Raw genomic sequence first — 22872 nt, forward strand, 5'->3', positions numbered from 1 at the left:
AGGCTTGCTGAGTTTTCCTCTTCATTGTGTTGGCATTAGATAGTACTGTTTTATCCATGAAGAAAACTTACATTCTTAAATGTAAAAAGAGAAAGGTTGCCTTGGATCTTGGGTCTTTATATCAGAAGTTCCCTATTTATTTTAGCTTGATTTAAAACCATTTGTTTGCTATGACTTTTTTTTTTTTTTTCAGTTGAATATTCTGCTATTATTTTTATGGTAAGTAAGGTAAAGAATCCATTTTGGTATATGAAGAATGGTAAGGATCAATGTCAATGTAATCATAAGAATGTCCATCAATACTTATTGTTGTGCTTTATGCAGAATACATGAGAATATTTACTGCATGAATATGTACTTTTTAAGAAATCTTGGTACACATTTAAATTCTGTCTGTGTTATTGCAAGTAAAAGGATATGTAGAGGTTAGATACAAATGAGAAAGGAAAATGAAACAGAAGAAAAGTAAGAGATTTTTTTATAGTCTCTCAATGTTTTTTTCTGTCTTCTGTGTACTTAGGATTACAGATGTGAACCATCAATACCCTGGCTCCAAAAAGCTCTTAATATTCTTGACTTCCAAAGATAAAACATTAGAGATATAATAATCTAGGAGTTCTACCTTACATGCAAATTTATTATAATAGCATCAAACAAATAATGCCACTGTACAAAATACTTATGTTTTTTCATAAGAAATAAAAACTCAGGTTACATAGTGTCATTGAAATCATAGACTTAAGTTTCCATAACAGCACATTAGATTGAGTGTGCTTGTTAAGGCTTACAAGAAGAGAGCGCATAATCCTAGGAGAACAAACATGAGGGCAAAAGAAAAACAAAAACAATACAAAGGATCAGTTGTAGAACTGGCAGCAGTTTTACAAAATTCAATTGGTTGCTGGATGTCTCTGATTGTCTCCCATAGGGCTCATTCATGAACATAAGACCTGGGCAATCACACAGGGCCCACATTTACAAGGTCCATGAGCTTTGCTTAAAATGATGTTGTCAATGTGTTTTGAAACTCACCATGATTCCTGCAGTTGAGCTCCACATTTTTATTTTCCTCTGAGCTCCCCAACTTATATAGTCAGTACTGATCATCAGATAAAACAAATGTCTTTGGAAGTGCTGATTAGAGGGTTGATTAGCTGTTCATTTGCCTGCTGGCTTCTTCATATTTCCTGTTTCCTCCCTGGTGAAATTGGTTCAGTGGATATTAACTCACTGCACTGGTCTCCACTTGGGTTTAGGAAGGGGTGATGGCACACAAGGGGTACACAATAACTCCAGATAAGAAAACGTGTACATATGATATCATCATTAAGTTGTTGGTTTTTTTTTTTTGGTCAGTCATGGGGTGCTCTTCAGCTCAAGGCGAGCACTCTACCGCTTGAGCCACAACACCACTTCCAGATTTCTAGTGGTTTATTGGAGATAAGAGGTTGACCCATTGTAACAATGAGATGTACAAGACACTATGTTGAAAACTAACTCTACACCTTGGCGGGGAGGAAGGAGTTGGGGAGTGGGGAGAGAAGAGATGTTAGGGGAAAACAAAGGAGGGGGTAACAATGCAATAGGAAATGTACTCATTACCTTACTCATGTAACTGTAACCTCTCTGTACAGTATCTTTACAATAAATTTTTTTTGGGGGGGCCCAGTCGTGGGGCCTGAACTCTGGGCCTGGGCGCTGTCCCTCAGCTCTTCAGCTCAAGGCTAGTGCTCTACCACTTGAGCCACAGCGCCACTTCTGGCTTTTTTCTTTTTGCTTATGTGGTGCTGAGGAATCAAACCCAGGGCCTCATGCATGCAAGGCAAACGCTCTACCACTGAGCCACCTTCCCAGCCCCACAATAAAAATTTTTTAAAGGCCAAAAAAAAAAAAATGAGTCTCACAGAGTTTCCTGCACGGGCTGGATTTGAACCGTGATCCTCAGATCTCAGCCTCCTGAGTAGCTAGGATTATAGGCATGAATCAACGGTTCCCGGCCATTAGAAAGCTTTATATGTACTTATAATAAGCTGATTGAACTCTGTGTGTGTGTGTGTGTGTGTGTGTGTGTGTGTGTGTGTGTCCGTGTGTGTGTCCGCCCACGCTAATCCTAGGGATTGAACTCAGGGCCTGGACAATGTTGCATCAGTTTATCACTCAAGGTTTGTACTCTACCACAGCTCTGCTTTCAGCATTTTGGTGGTTAATTAAAATTAAGAACTTCTGGGGCGGGGGGGGGGGGGGGGGGGGGGGGGGGGGGGGGGGGTTGGGAAGGGGAAACAAAGGAGGAGGCTACAATGCTTGATAAGAAATGTACTCATTATCTTGCCCATCTAATTGTAACCCCTCTGTACAGTATTTTCACAATAAAAAATAAATAAAAATAAAAAAAAATTAAGAACCTCACAGACTTTTTTCTTGAACTGACTGTCTTCAAACCTGATCCTCACATCTCAGCCTGCTAGGATTACAGGTGTGTGCCAACAGCATTACTAGTGCAACAGCACACTTGAACTCCTATCTCTTACTTTTCATTATGCCTTGGTGCAAAAATAATCAAGTCTGCTCTCTATTGACAGGAAAAGCATCAATTGTGTCTTCTTAATCTACTCAGGCTATAATCAATTTCTTCAAGAATTCTAATGTTATTAAAGTCATTTCCTAAATACATAAGTAATAACTAACATTAACTAAGTCCTATAAGATAGATATTCTTCAAAGTAGTTTTACATATTAACTCCTCTAGTTTTCATTATAATTCCATAAGGTTCACACTGTTCTCAACCAAAGGCATTGTAAATGTAAAGCAATGCTTATAAAGCCTATGTTGTCACCATCCTGAAATCAAATCAGTAATATTTGCCACTCATTGATACAATGGCAGCCTACTTATATATGTAGTTTGTGAATAGAGTGTAGCCTCAAGAATGGTCATAGGAGGCAAGAACACAGAGAATTTAATCTTAGTTAAGGCAATAATGACTTGAGGTTTATTAAGCCAGTGATTTGAGTCTGTGGACCTTCATTTCCTCATTCACAAAAGGAAGGCAGATACCTTCCTTAAAAGGCATGCAAGTTAAATAATTTAACAAAGTATGAATTATTATACTTAGTATATAATAGATCATGTATAAATATTCCAACCATCGATATCCTTTCTCCCCAAATAAAAATTCAACTATATATGTGCCACCAAGAATTAAACAATATAGATACAATCTAAGAAAAAAAAGCAGACATTCTCTACCTTCCTATTTGCTTCCAGGCATAGCTTGATTGAATTTAGTATCAATATTCTTTCTTACCAATAGTATTTCACTTTCTGTTTCTTGACTTTTCAAGGCACATGGAATTTTAGGTCTGGAGATTCATGACAATTATACCGACGAACAGGCAAATTGTTAGAAAGTAAAGGAAAGATTCAAATTTAAAAGTATTTCTGGAAACTAAAGCCTGCAGAATACTTCTTATTTTCCTGGAGACAAAGTTATTTTGGCTTCCTAGATTGTCTAAAGATACGAGGCAAAAATAGTACACGAAATAAATTAACATGTGTTTATTACCTGCCTGGTTGTGTCCTCTGAATACATTTGCTTTAATCTTAACAGGTGGAAGTCAAATATTGTTATGATTATTTAACTGTTTAACTTTCTCTTAGCCTACCTTAATTTAATTGTGTATGGGGGTGGGGGTTGGGGCTGGGTTTGTGTGAGGTGGGAGAGACACAGGGAGGACGGGGGGGGGGGGGGAGGGCAGAGATGAACATTTTTACAGGAGTTTTAAAAGTCTATAGCCCAAAAGCAGTGGAAGATTGCTTGGGAACAATGACACTCCCATCACCTGCTGTCTCTTCGGCAACTATTATTTTGCCTGAAGCAAATGCTATGTGAATTTTCAAATTGCAAGCTAAAAAACAAACTGAAATCTCGTCCTCTTACCAACAGTCTTAGCTCAAGGCCAGGATTGGGAGTACAAAAGCAAGGTGAAACTTCCAAAAAGCAGCCTTGGATATAGGCTTGTCAGAATAATTTGTTCTCATCATCAAAAGAATGAACTTCATCAAAGAAGAATCTTTCTATTCAAGCCCCATTTACTTGGTACACACCTGCAATCCTAGCAATCCAAGGCTGAGTGAGACAGGAAGATCTAAAGTTTGACACCTTAGCTCAAACAAAAATTCCCCTCCTCGGTGCAATGCTTGGTAAGAAATGTACGCATTATCCTGCCCATGTAATTGTAACCCCTCTGTACAGTATGTTCACAAATAAAATAAAACTAAATTTAAAAAAAAATTTCCCTCCTCCACCTACTACCTTTCAAATGAAAATAAGTTAAGTCCAATGTTTATTAAGTGGATATCAGACCATTCTGATGTGTCCTTCCAAGGAGATTTTATTTAAATGGATGACAAAGTATTCATCCCCCAGCAAAGATTGCCAGAAATTTTCAATGTTGATACATCCTTTATGACAATTCTATATTAATGTCTTTACTTGACAAGACTGTAATGCATTCATCCATCAACTTGGACTTAGAACACTAATGGCAAAAGTAATCATTGTCAGGTTCTAAGCTATACATCTATTATGGATGTTATTCATTTTATCTTCCTGAACCAGAATGTAATTTCTTTATTTAGAATGGTATTCACTTAGAACCATTGCCAGTATGCAGTAGATGCTCAGTAAGGAAACACATGCATTATCTATAGCTGTACCTTTTTTCTTCTCTTAGTACTCTTTTGGGCAGTTAGCCAAAGTCCCTGCAGTAACTTTCCAAAGTCTTTGAAATCACACCCATTATAACCTGGCAAGTGTGAAGATTTGTTAATGATATAATCTTTTGTTAGTTTTCCTGAAAATAGTCTTCTCTTGCCCTGATTCTGGAAGTCCTATTTTAAATTTTAGAACCTCCTTCAATCCCTGACTTAGAGGATATTTTCACAGTTTTCTGGCTTTCATTGATGATATCAAGATTGATACAAAATCTGTGATATTAACCTAAATATCTATTTCTGTAGACTACTTTAACTGTAATATGTTGGTTGAATTGTGTAAATGTTGCTTTTTCTTTACCTTACACTCTTCTTCCTTTTTTGGGGGGGCGTGTTTTTGGTCGGTCGTGGGGTCTGAACTCTGGGCCTGGGTGCAGTCCCTCAGCTCTTCAGCTCAAGGCTACCACTCTACCACTTGAGCCACAGTGCCATTTCCAGCCTTTTCTGCTTCTGTGGTACTGAGGAATCGAACATGGGCCTCATGCATGCAAGGCAAGCACTCTACCACTGAGACCCCTTCCCAGCCCTCTTCTTCATTTTTTATGTGACAAAATCCTGTTCTTTTCTCATGCTATTCTACAGATAACTATATTTATTTTATCATATTACAGACTGTTCAATTATTATTTCTGAATATAAGACCTACTTTATTCACTTTATTGTCTCCCAAAACTTCTGACATATATTTCTCTTACATCATCATCCTCTCAATTCTTTGTGTGATATTTTGATTAGGTACTTTAAATCTTTGTATCTCAGCCTCCAAAGTAGCTAGGGTGTGAGGCATTGCAGTCTGGCTCAACAGAATTAATATGGTATTAAAATCTTTCAATATATTTCCCTTAAAAGTATCATTTCAATCACAGAAATGATGAGACAAAGGGTGAATCAATTCAACAGTGATACTCATGAGACACTCTTTTGGAAGTGAACTTTACAATTTGGGTTGTGTGCGGGTGATAACCAGAAAGGGGTTACGCTGTTCAAAAAAAAAGGTATTCATTACTTGACTTATACAACAGCAACCCCTCCCTCTGTATATGACCTTTACAATAAAATTTAAATTTATTAAAATAAAAAAAAAACATTGTCAAAAGTAGCCATTTAATATGACAATATGGGACCTTAAAATTAATTAGTAAAATTATAGACCAAAGGATATATAAAAAGTGAATTTGCTAATTAAGCCAAGAAGGAAGTAAATCCTAATTTAAGAAAAATGAAATGAGAATGGTAAACTTTGAGATTTGATAATATTTTTACATGTATGTTTTATTTTATAGAAAAACAATTGAGCTAATAGAAATATCTTGAAATACCAAATAGAAAACAACTTATATTCAATATTGCCAAACAAAGTTGTGATAAACCAGTGGGGTTATAAATGAGCATTTATAAATGCTTTTATGTAAGCAATGACTTAATTATAACATTACTAATGTGAATTTTTACTTCTATCATATTATATCCTTAATAAGATATGAGGAGATTCATGAAGTAATATACCATGAGGTTATTTTTCACATGCCTTTAATACAAATCAAACACATGTAGATAGAGCCTTCATGGAGTTATAATGCTATGTACTAAAAGAATGTTAGCCTTATTGTATATAATTTTTTGTGATCATGGTCACCTTTCCCATATACTATTTTTGAACTAATCAGGAAAGTTAATAGTATCACATGATTTGGAATATACTCATGTGCTTCACATAATTTTTCGGGGACAAATTTAGTGCAAGAAGTCCATAGCTTTTGTACAAACATGATGCCATCATTTTCATCTAAGTTGAGCAGAGGTTATTAATGACATCAGTGGTGTTATGTTGAGGTCATAATGCTGAAGCCATAACATTAGCTTCTATTTCACATTAGTGTGGCCTGGATTCATAATTGTTTTACTGTGTCAAAGTGTTATATATAGGTCAGACAAAGGGAATGCTTGTGCAGGTAGAAGCATCTTACATGGTAAGATACTGCACCGTAACTGTAGGTACTAAAATGATTATTACATGCCCTAAAATAATACAATGGCAATGTAAATTAAAACAATTAGAGTAATATAATTGTGTTAGATTTCTAAGCTTCTCACTACTGAAATTGATTTCTAAATTAAGTAAGGCCTGATTGGTATTATAATCTCATAAATGTAGTATATTTTTAAAATATTTTTTCCCAGTACACAAACAAATATAAAACAAATATGGGACTGTGGCTTAGTGGTAGAGTGCTTGCCTAGCATGCACAAAGCCCTGGGTTCGATTCCTCGGTACCACATAAACAGACAAAGCTGGAAGTGGTGCTGTGGCTCAAGTGGTTGAGTACTATCCTTGAGCAAAAAGAAGCTCAGAGACAGTGCTCAGGCCCCAGAACTGGCAAAAAAATATTGCAAATAAGGTCCAAGAGGTAGGTAGCAGTCTTCTAGGTCATGGTAAGGCCTATAAATAGAAGACAAACTTAAATTAAAAAAAGATAACCTTAAGGTATATGGGAAATGGTGGGAGGGGTTAATAATGAAAACAATGAAATAGTTGTTGAAACTTAGATAGGAGATGATGGTAGCCTGGATTAGGGTGGCCAAAAATGGCTCAGTATTTTGTTTTTGAGCTAGGAGTGGTGATGCAAGCTTTTTGGGAGGCAGAGGTCAGGGGATCATGGATTGAGGCCAATTCAAGAATAAACTTTTTAAGACTACATTTTATTCATTGTCTAGGTGTGGCAGGGTATGCTTGTTATCCCAATTATTGGGAAAGCACAATGGCTGGGTATAGTGGCACATGAATGTCAACCTCAGTGACAGGAGGAAGCACATATAGGAGGATCACAGCTCAAGCCAAAAGCAAGACCATATCAAGAAAATAACGAGAGTAACAAGGGCCTATAGGCACAGCTCAAATGGTAGAGCACTTACCCAGCAATCCCTATTACTATAGTACTGTCAGAAATGTGGAATGGACTCTAATAGCTTCAGTATTATGACCTTATGCAATCTCACTACTGTCATGACAACCAGTGTTCAATTTGGATGAAATTTTAACGTCTTCATGTTTACACACATCTCTAGACTTTTTAAATTACTCAGTGGTAGTTCTAAGGTTTGAACTTGCAGTCTATTGCTTGCTAAGCCATTGTTTTCCTACATGAGGCATGACTCTAGTACTTTTTATTTTCATGGCATATGATATGTATTTCAGATGTACATCTGACTGAACATCAAGTAGACGAAATTTAAGAAGAAAAGTATGGGCAAAATAAGAATAACTTCTGCATTTCTGACACCAATAACAGGAACAGAGCTATTCAGAGAGGAGATGTGGGAAACAATCAACGGTTCAGCTTTAGGCCTATAGTTTCAACCTTATGAATCATCTAAAATGGGACATGAAACTGAGATTTGAAATAGGCAGTTGAACCCTAATTATAGTAAAGAGGTTGTTTCTGAACACTGAAAATAGGAATATATTTGCATTTAGATCCCACTTACAACCATAACATCAACTTCATTACATTGTTAGGAAATAATAATAGTCCATAGCTTTAGTTTTCTGGTTATATAAATCTTAATAATAATTCTTGTATCCTGGACTCATTTTGAAATGCAAACATTTGTACATGTTGGATAAGGTCATTTTCCTTTGGGCTATGTTCATAATGTACTTGTATGTCCCCCCTCTCCTGTGCCTTTCCCTGTCTTACTCTACAAATACCCAAGTACCAGGCATATTTCTAATATTTCCTCCTTCAAATGGCTTATTGTTTCACTTCTCTTAAAACAAATGTTGCTGGTAACAACCAGGAAGTTAACTGCATTTGGAGACCCTGTAAACCATCAGAATTTCACCCCAAAGAAGGAGAAACTTGAAAGACTGAATTGTTTTTCACTCAAAAGGCACAGAATGCATGCATTAACACAGAAACAAGGACATAGGAACAAAGTGGTTGGAGATGGTTAAGCCAATTAATAGTCAGTGCATGCTAAGTCTTCTTTATTTCCTGCCTCTCTTCTACAAGCTTTACGAGGATATATTCAATAGGTATGTCTGTGTTCAAGTTATAGTTCCACAAACTTCTTTCAGGGTATGTAAATATTTTCCACATTTTACATATTGGATAAGTATATGGTCATTATTACTTAGTAGACTGAGCGATTGGGGATGCTGCACATGTTGGCTTTTGTTATCAAGGCAATCTGTTGGTGACCTGACTGTAATAAAGTCCTTTGAGAAACTCTCTCCTTCTCTTTAATAATCTAACCTGCTATCCACTTCAATAGATCCATCAATACAAGTTAACATTTGTTATCTTAATCTTTGGTTTTTGATAATTGAAATGAAAAGTATAATAATTATGGGTCATTTAAATAAAAACATTTTCCCCAGTATTTGGAGGGTCTTCTAGAGCATTAGTAATAGATTTTAAAAAAAATCTTCAAATCCACCCAAATGATAATTACTTTCAACATAGGACAACTGAAAATTAAGATTAATCATGCAGGTATATCAGGATCTCACTAAATTTGAAAGCAACTACTATTTCAATATCATATATGGTTGGCTGATTAACAGTTGCAGAATGACAATTTTTAAGGATAGGACCACAAGAAATTCCATGCATAGATCAGAATTTAAACTGATCTTACTGACAAAATAGATATGGGTCTTCCAAAATACTTTTTCTAGTGCTTGATACTAGACAGTCAATATGAAATATGTGCTGATATTTTAAAAATTGTATTCATCTACTGTTAAAATTATCCAGATTTGATAATGTCAAGAAATACATTTAGCCGAGGGCCCACCAGAGAAAAGTGCCAACTAAATGACAGTTGTTCTTCAAGTGAGACACAAATAAATGTGTCCCACTAAATAGCATTCCCCCAAACAAATTCAGATTAGTCAATAATAAATCATAAAATCTGGGTGCACATTATGCCAGACTTAACTTATTAAAAACTAAAACCTAATTTTGTCAGTTATAAGACTTAAAATAGTTCTCTAATTCAGATGTCTGCCATGGTATGCCAGAAAAAAAGATATGGCTATTTTAATCACACAAACCTGGTTTTAGGTCAGACAAGTCTAAACTCAAAAACTTATTAAGGTGATTAAATGAAATATTATATAGAATTCACTGATATAAACTACCTATATGTGATTTTTTGTCTGTGTGTGCTTCTGATATCAAAAACATATGTTAATAGACACAAGGCCCTTCAATATCTGACTTTCTTCCATCTATCTTTGACTTTCATTCAGTATCATTCCTGACCTGCCAACAGTGAATTGCTAGGTCATTCCTGCTATACTCCCTTGGTTCACATTTCATCTGGTTATCATCTTCTACCCTATTTCTGTCCTTTGACCTTCCAACCACATTAGCTGAACTCTTCTCAAAAGTATTCTAGGATCTTTTAGATGTAGTAGCTCTCCAATTCTTAATGCTTCTACAATACTTTAAAGGCCTTTTAGTTCTTTGAAACAAAGACTTAACAAAAACCTTGGTGCTAATGGTGGAATTTAGTGGTAAAAGGCTTATACAACATGTGTGAGGTTCTGGGAGTGATATCTAGCACTGCAATAAACAAGTGAGTAAATGCATATATACATGCAAGAGGATTTAAAATTTATTCTAAGCTTCTACTATATTTTTCCATTTATCTAATATTTAAAAAAATCTTTGACCTGAGATACCATTTCCTTTACTTACCCAATTAGAAAACATAGACTTTTAAATTGATTACCTTGTAAATCTGAGGGTACAGGTTACAGGAATTCTATATACTACTAATAGAGAAACAGATAATTCTTTTCTAGAAAAGAAGGAGCCGCTTAGGAGGCTTCTGAGTAAGTACTTACAACCTTTGACATATAATAAGAGTTGTAAACTGTCTTTATGAAATAACTTTCTCTTTTGTTTGTAGTGCCAGAAATGTGACATAAAATAAATGTACAGAAATAAAGAATGACTGAAAGAAAATAATGTACTATAGTGATATCAAGGTAATATAGACTATAATGTTACAAAAATAACAAAAATACTTCTGATTTCATGCAAGTAAAAAATTTTGAAATGTAAAAGCATATATAATGTTTGACCAGAACTGCCAATGCCACATTTGTGTGTGTGGGGGGGTCATATGTTTGTACTAGAGCTTGAACTCAGGCCCTCACACTCTCACCTGGCTTGTTCTATCACTGCTGGCCCAACTTGGGCCATGCCTCCAGTTTTAGCCTTTTGCTGGTAATTTAAAGTGTCTTAAGGATTTGTGTGCCTGGGTAGGCTTCAAACCATGCAACTCAAATCTCATCTGAGTAGGTAGGACTATGCACATGAGCTACTGGTGTCCAGCTGTAATTTGTTTTCTTTTTCTTCTGGTCCTTGGGCTTGAATTCAGAGTCAGAACACTGTTCCTGAGTTTATTTCTCAAGGCTAGTGCTCTACCTCTTGAGCCACAGTTCCACTTTGGGATTTTTTTTTTGGTGGTTATTTGGAGATAAAGAGTCTCAAGGACTTTCCAGCCCAGCCTGAATTCTTCAAACTGTCATTTTTAGAAATCAGCTTCCTGAGTTAATATGACTACAGGCATGTTGTCCAGCTGTATTTTATATTTTGCTTTTAATAAGATCTCTAATAAAAACAAACTCCCAAAGTGGTTGAACAAGTTTATATTCCCACCAACAATGAAGTAAGGTTCCCTTCTGTCCACATCCCCTCCAGCATCTGTTGTTGTTAGAGTTCTTGATTTTTGCCATTCTAAATGGAGTGACGTGGTATCTCAATGTTGTTTTGATTTGCATTTCTTTTATGGCTAGGGAGGTTGAGCATTTCTTCATGTGTCTATTGGCCATCCTTCTTTCTTCTTCAGAGAAGTTTCTCTTTAAGTCTTTCGCCCACTTATTTATTGGGCAGTTGTTTCTTTGAGGATTTATTGTTGGGGGATTTAATTTTTTGAGTTCCAAGTATATTTTAGATATGAGACCCTTGTCGGTTGTATGGCTAGTGAAGATCTTCTCCCAATCCGTGGGCTTTCTATTGATCTTGCTAGCTATGTCCTTTGCCATGCAGAAGCTCTGCAACTTCATGCAATCCCATTTGTCCAACCTTTCTTTGATTTGTTGTGTTTCCGGGTCTCTATTCAGAAAATTTCGGCCTGAGCCAAGGAGATCTAGGGTTTCTCCTATTCCATCCTGTAATGTTTTCAGAGTGTCTGCTTTGACTTCGAGGATTTGATCCATTTGGAGTTGATTCTGGTGCAGGGTGATATATAAGGAAGTAAGCCAGGCCCAAAGAAACATAGGTCCCCTGGTTTCCCTTATTTGCAATATCTAGTATATGTATGAGTCAAACAGAAAAGATCAGATAATGTGATGTTAGGAAAATGAACCCTTAGATATGTATTTTAATGTTTTTTTCTTTCATGCATTTGTTTCTAATGCATTTATAAGATTATCTCTTTGTTGCTTTGTATGTCCCTCCCCCACAGTATAACCCCTGCTTTCACTATATTTGATGTCAGTATAACTTGTGGAGGAGATGGGGAAAAACAAGTCGTTTAAATAAGGATACAGGTGGACCTGTTGTAACAACGAGAAGTACAAGTTGTCATGTCGAAAACGAGCTTTACAGTGTTGGTGCGGTGGGGAGGGGGGAGGATTGGGTGGGGGGGAGGCTGGGAAGGGATGTGAAGGGTAAACAAAGGAGGGGGCTGCAATGCTTGATAAGAAATGTACGCATTATCCTGCCCATTTAATTGTAACCCCTCTGTACAGTATGTTCACAAAAAAATAAAATTAAATTAAAAAATAAAAATAAAAATAAAAACAAACTCCCTGGGCTGGAGCTGCGGCAGGTGGCAGCAGCGGCTGCGCGGGGAGTGGCAGCACGGGGAGTGGCCGCTGGTGGTGGTTACCCTCCCCGGCAGCGTCCTCTTGGGGTCCTCTTGTGTGTGGAAATGGCGAACTCGGCAAATACAAATACTGTCCCTAAATTATACCGATCTGTGATTGAAGATGTTATTAATGATGTGAGAGACATCTTTCTGGATGATGGAGTGGATGAGCAAGTCCTCATGGTACTAAAAACTTCATGGGAGAATAAACTAATGCAGTCTAGGGCAGTAGATGGATTTCATTCAGAAGAGCAGCAGCTTTTATTGCAAGTTCAACAGCGACATCAACCCCAGCAGCAGCAGTATCACCATCATCACCACCACCATCAGCAAGCTCAACCTCAGCAAACAGTACCTCAGCAAGCACAGACCCAGCAAGTCCTTATTCCTGCATCACAGCAAGCCACAGCACCACAAGTTATTGTTCCTGATTCTAAACTGATACAGCATATGAATGCATCAAGCATGAGTGCTGCTGCTACAGCTGCTACCTTAGCACTGCCTGCAGGTGTGACTCCTGTTCAACAGATATTAACAAATTCAGGTCAGCTTCTCCAGGTGGTCAGAGCAGCCAATGGTGCCCAGTATATCTTTCAGCCTCAACAGTCAGTAGTTCTACAACAGCAGGTTATACCACAAATGCAGCCTGGTGGAGTTCAAGCTCCTGTTATACAACAGGTCCTAGCTCCTCTTCCTGGAGGGATTTCACCACAGACAGGTGTCATCATCCAGCCTCCACAAATATTATTTACAGGAAATAAGACTCAAGTTATACCTACAACAGTGGCAGCACCCACACAAGCACAAGCTCAGATAACTGCAACTGGCCAACAGCAACCACAGGCCCAGCCTACTCAGCAGCAAGCTCCATTAGTGTTACAAGTTGATGGAACTGGGCATACGTCATCTGAAGAAGATGAAGATGAAGAAGAAGACTATGATGATGATGAGGAAGATAAAGAGAAAGATGGAGCTGAAGATGGGCATGTGGAGGAAGGGCCCCTCAATAGTGAAGATGACATGAGTGATGAGGAAGGACAGGAACTCTTTGACACAGAAAATGTTGTTGTATGCCAATATGACAAGATACACAGGAGTAAAAATAAATGGAAATTTCATCTCAAGGATGGCATCATGAATCTTAATGGAAGAGATTATATATTTTCCAAAGCCATTGGAGATGCAGAATGGTGAAGAGTTGTTTCTTTTCTTTTATAAATAAAACAAAAAATTAAAAAAATTTAAAGTGGACGGTTTGAAACTTGGACATATATCAACCACAACTTCACTTCTGCATGTCTGCAAAGTGCAGTAGAAACAAAGCTACTGGAACAAAGATAGACCTTGATGACATAGACACTACTTCTAACTGGCAAGCCATGGAACTTTAGCACCTGGGATACTTGGGGTGGGAGGGAAGGGTTTTGTATAGGAGAACCATAATTGTCAATTTTAAATATAAGAACCTGCCACTGGTAATTAGCATGTAAAGCTTTGTCTATATACCTGCCTCCAACTTGGGCTCAACCAGAAGTTACTTGTTGGAATGAATTGAAGAAACTTCCCTTTTGATAGATTGAACTGAAATTGCTTATTGTATGTGGTTATATTTGATAAAAATTGCGCGTGAGCTTTTTACAAAAGGGCAAAATTATGTGTTGAATTTTAATTCACTTGTTTAAGGAAACAGTTTAAAACACGGAATAGGTCTTAAATATTTTTACTTGTTATTCTCCCTCAATAATATATATCTCTTCTTTGCTTTATGAAACATCTATTTAAGATGTACAGGAAATAATAAGTGATCACAGTTTGAAGACAGTTTGACCCAGAAATTGATATTTTAATTAGGTTTTCATACTTGTTAAATGTAATTTGAAGACTTAGGTCTTATCTGAGTTGAATGGAATTAAAATGGCAAATTTAATTTCCTTACTAAAAAAAACAAAACAAAACAAAAACTCCCTACCTTTAAGTGGTAAACCCCTATATAACTTACATAATCATTTGACATGTTACAAGAAAGAGATGTTTAGAGTTAGGAATGAGTTGTTAGCTAACAAACAATGAACTTCTTTAAATGTGTAGAGTGATTCTGTGAAGTAATACTCACAGAAAACACTATTGTATATATGTTATGCTATGAAAATCTGAATGACCTAATCATTCTTCTCTAAGACCCAAATACATGTCTAAATGATGCTCAGAGTTCTCACCCTATTCAAACGATACCATTTAAATCCAGGCAGTCTCTAAGGTCATAAAAATATAGAATATTGAAAATTTATTCATCTTACACAGTTGGGAAAATATCAGGCAATATAAAGATGAAATAAAAGCTCAGATATTTTAAATATCTTTGCAAAATGTTATGCAAGCATAAATACACAGATAATCTGGTCAGAGGCTCTTTGAGTTTTAAATGGTCACCAATATATTACTGAGATATTGCCTTGCATATAATAGATAAGTATTGAAATAGCTAAATAGATATGTATAGAACTGATTTTGCTATTCTAAATCAGTAGCTGGCAAAACACTTCCAAAAGGAAAAACAAGACTGTTGGCTATTTTTGTATGGCTTATGAGTTATGAGTGCTTTTTACAGTGTTAAGTAGTTAAAAATGAACAGTACTTTGTGAGACATGAAAATTGTATGAAATTCAAATTTCACTATCCACAAATCAAGTTTTATTGGGTTGTAGCCAGAGTCCTTCATTTACATAAGGCCCATGGCTACTTTTGTATCACAAAGTCTAAGCTGATTACCTGTGTCAGGGACTTTATGTTATCCACAAGGTCTAAAATATTTAATATTTGGCTCAGTACAGAAGACAAGTTTGCTGATCCATGTTCTAGATTTACAAATGTGAAGCCTTGGGAGGCACATCAGCAACTTTCCAAATACAGATTTCTCATGAGGAAACAAAAAAGAAAAATGAATCAAAATTGGAATAGCCAGGGGCACACAATCAAGGGTCTGGATTTTTTGCTTTTATATGAACACAAAACTACCAAGAGTTTTTGCATAGACAGTTCCTATCAAATGTACATTGTGGATTTGGATTCTATAATGTGGACCTGTTATTAACTTTATTCTTCATAATGTATCAATGAAAAATAATAGGATATCCTTCAAAAATAAACAAACCAGGAACTGTTTGATATTACAGTATCTAAGAGAGGAGGATCAAGGGAAATTCTACTTTAAATTTTTCAAATCAAGTAAATAAAACATAAATTTGACAGATGCATGTAGAAATGTAGGCAGGATATATGCTAGCAAATATAAACAGAAAGATCATGTACTATAAAACAACATGAAGTTCAATCTCAATGTCCAAATTACCACTTTTCAAAATAAGACAGAACAATCTAAATCAAATTTTCCATCCAAATCAAATCTCTACTATCCCATCATATACCTTCCTTTTGGACTTTTCTAAAGATTGAATAAATGACCAAAACATATCCTTTATAACTGATCTTTTTGTGGTTATAATAAGCTTTAAAATGATATTACAATACATTCCAGAAGTTACCAAGTTACAGATCTCAGCACACATGGAAAAGTGTGGTCTCACACACACACATGCACACACACACACACACACACACACACACACACACACACACACACACACACACACACACACAAAACACCCACAACCCTTTCATTCTCTTAATATTTCTACAGGATATATCTGGCAATTATCTGAATGTAATTTATGTAAAATCTAGGCAAACACCTAAATTTTCCTGAATGAAGGAATGGCTCAGTGTTAGAGCACTTGATTAGAAAGTGCATGGCCCTGAATTCAAATACCAAAACACCAAAACTGAAACAAAATCAAACATAAAATTTTCCTAGAAGTAATATAAGTAGGAAGCAACAGAGCCAACATTTGAAATCTATTCTGTATTCTGATCCTACATGCTCTACTGTCTCTTAGGGATACAAGTTTTAGGCAAACAAATATTTCCCATTATGGGACATACAAACTGAACTGTAAACCTACATTTCTTGTAATGGGTCAATTTAACACTTCCAGTGTATCTGCTAATGACATGTCACTGTCCTTTTGTAATGATAAGGAAGTAAGAGGAGAGAAAAGCACAATCTTTGTCTTCAGGAAGCTTATAATTTTGTAGTAGGTTAAATATTTTACATACGTGGTTGTATACTTGAATATACTTTAGATTACAATGGTGGGTATTTTAGATTACATTATAGTAAATAGTAAATACAAAAACATTTTAAAAGGGGAGAAATATAATACTTTCAGTGAAATGTGACAGCCAATAAAAGGAAATTTTTTAATCAACTTTACGATAAAAAACAAGAAATGATTATTATCTGGGAGTTAGAGGATGGACTCTTGTCTGAGGAGTATGGACATCATTTGGAAGTGCTCTTGCAAGGAAAAAAATAGCAAACTATTAATTAAATAGCAAACTATTTTGACTCTGGGAATCTAAGTTTATAAAGGTTATCAGGGTATGTCTTACCAGTAAGGGAGTTAAGACCACTGGGAGGATACAAAGGTAAAGCCCAGAAAAAACAAACAAACAAAAAACCTGGCTACTGTTTTCTCATTGGTTCTGCAGGAAAGGCTTATCCAAACCCAGTAGCCTTCTAGAAGGCTAACTGGATAATTCTTTTTTGTGTCCCTAGCCCTTAGTAAACAGAAGTACAGCAGAGCTACATTCTTGTGGGAGGCCATTAAGAGAAAAACCCACATGTCTGTTCATTGGACTGGAGGTAGATTGAGGAGTCTTGGTAGGTTTGTGGGGGAGGGTTCCTCTAACCCTGATGACACTGCAGCTCTGTCTGCCTCATAGAAGTCAAGCTTGTCTCCTTCCTCTGTGCTTAATATGGTCAGATGTGTTGTGTAAGTTTTCGAATTACCATTTGAGTATCTTATGTGAATCTGAGTGTTTCTGATTGGGGCCGGTATGGACATGAGAGTGAGGGGGAGCCTGCAGTTGTTTTTGTCAGGGCTAATCCCACTGATGAATTTCTTTTTGGTGCTTTTGGTCTATACTCCTATTTTCCCTTTTTAAAAAAGCTGATTTCTGATGGTGGCTGTGACTGGAGAAAGGCAGGGCTAAACACTATGCCTAGTGTTTCTGAATCTTGTCTTTACAGTCAGGTTTTTCCTGTTTTTGCATCTTACCCCCACTTATTACAGTTGCTTTCAAAATTAAAAAAAAAAGGTTATCAGGTAGACTGTGTGACTTTTGTCACCTATGCAGAACTTAGAATTAGAACAGAGAACAAGAAAAGCAGAGTGTGAAGAATAAAAGCTAAGGAGGAGGGCTTGGAGAACATTGGAAGGATTCTACGGTGCTGGATAATGTGTACTTAAAATGTGGAGATGATGTGCCAAATACTCTACAAATGTTGGAAGTAAAGAAAGAGAATAACACAGGAGGAAAGTAGCCCAAATGAGGGTGACGGACAAATCAGTTCATAAGATGTGAGCTATGTGGGGATGGTAATAGATAGAAAAAAAAATAGATTGGAATCTTGGTGCTACCCATTTTCTATGGCTGACAAGCTCTAGTGTTCATGTGTTAGGATGGAATGGAGACTAAGGAGCTCTGAAGCCAAGCTGTAGAATGGGATGGATATAATTTTTAACAGGCATCATTCCATTATAACTAAATAAACCAACTTCTAGATTTTCATGTCATTTTAAGGTATGTCTTTTTGCCATGAAGATTTTTTTCTTTAAATTGATCCTTATATTGATGGAGGATTAGGCTGTGAAGGAAGAAGTTTGTGGAAGAGGGTATGAATTAACAGAAAGTAAAAAATAATACTTTAGTACAATATTTTGTTATCTCTCTGGAGAAATGCAGATTGACAAAATTATAACTTGGTTCATTGAATGATATGCAAAAATAATTTTGTTTTCCTTATTTTCAAATTAGATAATATAAAAATAATTGTCAATTTTTTGAAACTGTGAAAGGCATGTTACTATAAAATTGTTTTTAGTGACTTAAATTACATGGAATTCATAAGTTATATAAAAATACTGGGATATTTTTAATATGACACCCTAAATTTAAGATTTTTTTTCTCTTGTATCCTTTTTTAAATGCATTTAAAACCGTGACATAAAGCTACAGTGAATTCTAATTAATTACATATATACTGTTTACTTAACCAAATTTATTTTTAAGTGTCAACAGTTTTGAAGTATAAATATGGAGTAGTGAAAAAAATAAAATAGTATATCCAGATGTTGAGAGATGAGTGAACTATTCCCTGAGTGAAATCCACATATGTTTTGTAAGCCAATTAACTCTTTTAAGGCCTCTGGAGGGCATCACTAAGAACTTTTTCAAGAGTAATTTACTAAAATAAAAAGCCAGAAGGAATTAGTATGCCTCAAAATGTGCCCAAAGTAGTCCAGTAAACAATAAATTAAAATTTGTGATCTAATGTGTAAAATACTATATGTACAGATTTTTACTCAGTAAAATACCCAATTCATCAGGTATCTTTAGAATTTATTTTGATGAAAGTGCAACATTACTTTCACATGATTCTTGAAGGAATGGACAACATAATAATGAAAAAAAGCTTGTTTTGGAACAGAAGACTCAGTTTCCATGTGATCTTAGTCAAAAGGCAAAAATCTCTAAGTTTTCTCATCTGTAAGCCAAAAATAATAATGTCTGCCATGTCAACTTAATTATGGTGGAGAGGGGGATTCTGTGTGTAAACATATAATAAAGAGTTGTGAATTTTTGTAGGTAGTGTTTGAGATATTAAAAATCTTTGATAGACAATATTATGAGTGCTAACAAAAAATTACACATGACAGCAGGATAGGGCTGTTCCCTGGGCTTTTACTTATTACTAACTATGAAAGGTAATATTTAGAAAGAAAAGTTCATGATATGAAATATAATTGTCATAGGAAAGTTCTCAGAAATGTCTAAATTTCAAAGCAAGGGCTATCTTTATTTGGAGGAACAACTTTACAATCCTACATATATGTAAATGCACCCGTTGGTACACTATGACTTCATTAACATTATAATTATACATACACATGCCACTTTCCTCAAGTACATTATCATGTTTACTCCAACAGAATCACCATTCTTCTACCTATCATTGCTTAAAACTATACATAATCTTTCATTTCTTTTTAATAACCAGATTCTGAGGATTACCATCCACTAAGACTTTTCAAAATGCCTTTGGCATCCATACATTTTTATTCATAAAACATACATTTTAAAACCCATATACTAATTATACATTAGAATGAGTTTTTTTGTTCTATTTTCATTCACTGGCATCCATGTTTTCCTTTGAGACTGGCGCTTTTATGAAGTTCACAATCATCTCAACAGGCCTCCTATCTTTCAAGCCATCTCACATAATACCTCTGGGAAAAAAACTATTTTTTAGAACACTGATGTCATCACATCACTCCTTGATTTGATGAGGTAAAACCTTCAATTACATTTGAAAACCCAAATGCTAACATAGGTTACCAAATAATGAATCTAACTAATATCCTGTGATAGTTTAACACAAATGAAGAGCTTTTTAGGATAAAACACAGTAAAGTCATACAAATTAGTGGGAAACTGAAGGGGTATCCCAAATATAAAAAAAAATCATAGTCAATGTGGTGAATATAAAATGAAATAGCTTTTTAAAATCTCATTTAGAAACTTTACGGTGTCTTGGGAACTAAACATGTACTTGTGCGGTTTTAACATCTCCATGCACAATGGTACATCAGTATTATGCACATCTGTCTGTGGTATATGTCATATACTACAAAATAAATCAATTCTTTAAATATGTCATTTTTCATGATATATCCCTCAATGATCTTGCAAAGACTAGCTCTCAGCTGCATTTTTAGCATGACACAGAGAGAAATCTCAATTTTGCCAACATAATCTTATTTTCTTGCACTTCTATAGTTTCTCCTGTGCAACTTGTTACCAATGTCAATCTTTAATAAGTAGCAAAGTACAAGGATTCTCATTTTATTTGAGATTTTATTCATTTAGGGGGAAAAAGTTCCATTACTTTTTAGAAATAGAAAAACTATGTCTTATTTACATAATTGTAAACTTCTCATTTCCTTTTCTCCATTAGCAGAATATTACTATCTAATAAAGGGTAAGATCTTAGGAATAAAAAAACATACCTACACTAATGAGTACTATCAGAGCAACAGACAACATTGGAAAAACTTTTGCTTGTCTTTCATACCATATATAAGCAGACTTCATTTTCTACATGAATTTTTTCTTTACAAAAACAATATTTTTAAATATTCAGTACACAGACTGCAGCATATAATCTCAATCATATTGAGGCCCAGGGACTCATATTGATTGGAATTAAATTCTAAGTATCAAGCAGGAAAATTAGAATTATTCTCCTAAGATTTTATAATATACCTTCCGGGTTTTCCAAAACAAAATGTGGACTAAAGACTTATTAATGTGAATTGTTTAAGGATCTAAACATCTACATAGGAATAATTTGGACATTTCAAAGCTGGTCTTATATTTACTGACCTACATTTAATTAATATATTTTAGCTTGCTGTTTACAGCCTTTTCTTATATGAAATAAAGATTAGCATTTTAGCAACTAAGTCTTGGCAAGACTTAGAATGAATTGAGAAATAGTTGAGATAATTCTTTAAAAGCTTTTTCATTTTTAGACTTAACCTGATGAAACCATCTATACTTATTTTTTTCTCAAGAAAAGTACTCTTTTCACCTGCATGTAGTTAACTGCTATTTCCTTTTCTTCACAAATGGATCATAACATACTAGCACATTATCCTATATATAGTACATAAGATTGTAAATACTGGAAGGAACAAGTATGTTACTCTCCAGTGATCTAATTGTTAATCCCTTAAGAATAAAATAAATTAAACCCTAAATAATCAATGGGAAAAATGGAGGAATAATTCATGATACTCACATGTAATATTGCCATTACTATTTTGTAAGTCTTTTACTGAGTTCAGGATAATTTGGAGCTATGTATAGCTAGGATATTTTGTTAAGGCAAGATATATTATATGACTAAAAAATGTGACGTAATTTTCACAATAGCCACATCTAGTAAAGAGCCAATATGCCCAACCATAGATGAGTGGATCCAAAAAATGTGGGTCCTATACACTGGAATTTGGCACATCCATTAGAAAGAATAGCATGATGTCATAAACCAGGAAATGGATGGACCTAGAAAAAATCATGTTAAGTGAGGTAAGCAAAGCTCAGAGAAAAATAGTGCATGCTTTCCCTCATATGAGGAACCTAGATGTAAATACCACAGAATAAATTATATAGTACTCTAGGTATTCACAGTGAGAGCAAAGGAGGATACTCATATGGGAGGAACACAAAGGCACAATGCCTATGGGCAACTGATCATATACAACAATATTGATTAAAGTGAAGTTCAGGAAATGGAAACAAGCGGATTATTTCATTGCTGTTTTCTCTGTGTACTGTTAGTCTATTTGTCTTCGGGAGGGAAATGGGGGGTATAGAAATGGAGAAAAAGTGTGGAAAAATATATCGAGTATTCATTAGACACTATGTTGGAAAAGAACTGCACATGTCTCTAGACATTCACAACTAGAAAAAGGAGTGGACCTCAAAGGCTCATATTATCAGATAAAATAATATTTTAAAAAATGAACTCCAAGATTTTAGCGATTCTAATGGGGTTGAGGTGGTATTTCAATGTTGTTTTGATTTGCATTTCTTTTATGGCTAGAGACGTTGAGCATTTCTTCATGTGTCTATTGGCCATTCTTATTTCCTCTTCATAGAAGTTTCTCCTTAAGTCTTTAGCCCACTTATTTATTGGGCAGTTGTTTCTTTGAGAATTTGTTGTTGGGGGATTTAATTTTTTGGGTTTCAGATATATTGTAGATATGAGAACCTTGTCCATTGTAGGGCTAGTGAAGATCTTCTCCCAATCCATATGCTTTCTACTGATCTTGCTAGCTATGTCCATTGCCATGCAGAAGCTCTGCAATTTCATGCAATCCCATTTGTCCAACCTTTCTTTGATTTGTTGTGTTTCTGGGTCTCTATTAAGAAAATTTCAGCCTGAGCCAAGGAGACCTAGGGTTTCTTCTATTCCTTCCTATAATGTTTTCAGAGTGTCTGCTTTGACTCCGAGGTCT

The 22872-nt window shown here is 35.4% G+C and overlaps 1 protein-coding gene and 1 pseudogene across 5 annotated transcripts in view; one reads left to right on the top strand and one right to left on the bottom strand.

Moving 5' to 3' along the window:
• Positions 1–22872, bottom strand: part of Diaph2 (diaphanous related formin 2) — an 812745-nt gene that overhangs the window by 338937 nt on the left and 450936 nt on the right. The gene's annotated exons all lie outside the window — the stretch shown is intronic.
• LOC138839461 (transcription initiation factor IIA subunit 1 pseudogene) lies at positions 12728–14604 on the top strand (annotated as a pseudogene). Its single transcript, XR_011375979.1, has one exon. The product of XR_011375979.1 is annotated as a transcription initiation factor IIA subunit 1 pseudogene (transcript).

Source organism: Dipodomys merriami, unplaced genomic scaffold, assembly GCF_024711535.1.
Source record: "Dipodomys merriami isolate MVZ:Mamm:240054 unplaced genomic scaffold, mDipMer1.0.p SCAF_3, whole genome shotgun sequence".
NCBI lineage: Eukaryota > Metazoa > Chordata > Mammalia > Rodentia > Heteromyidae > Dipodomys > Dipodomys merriami.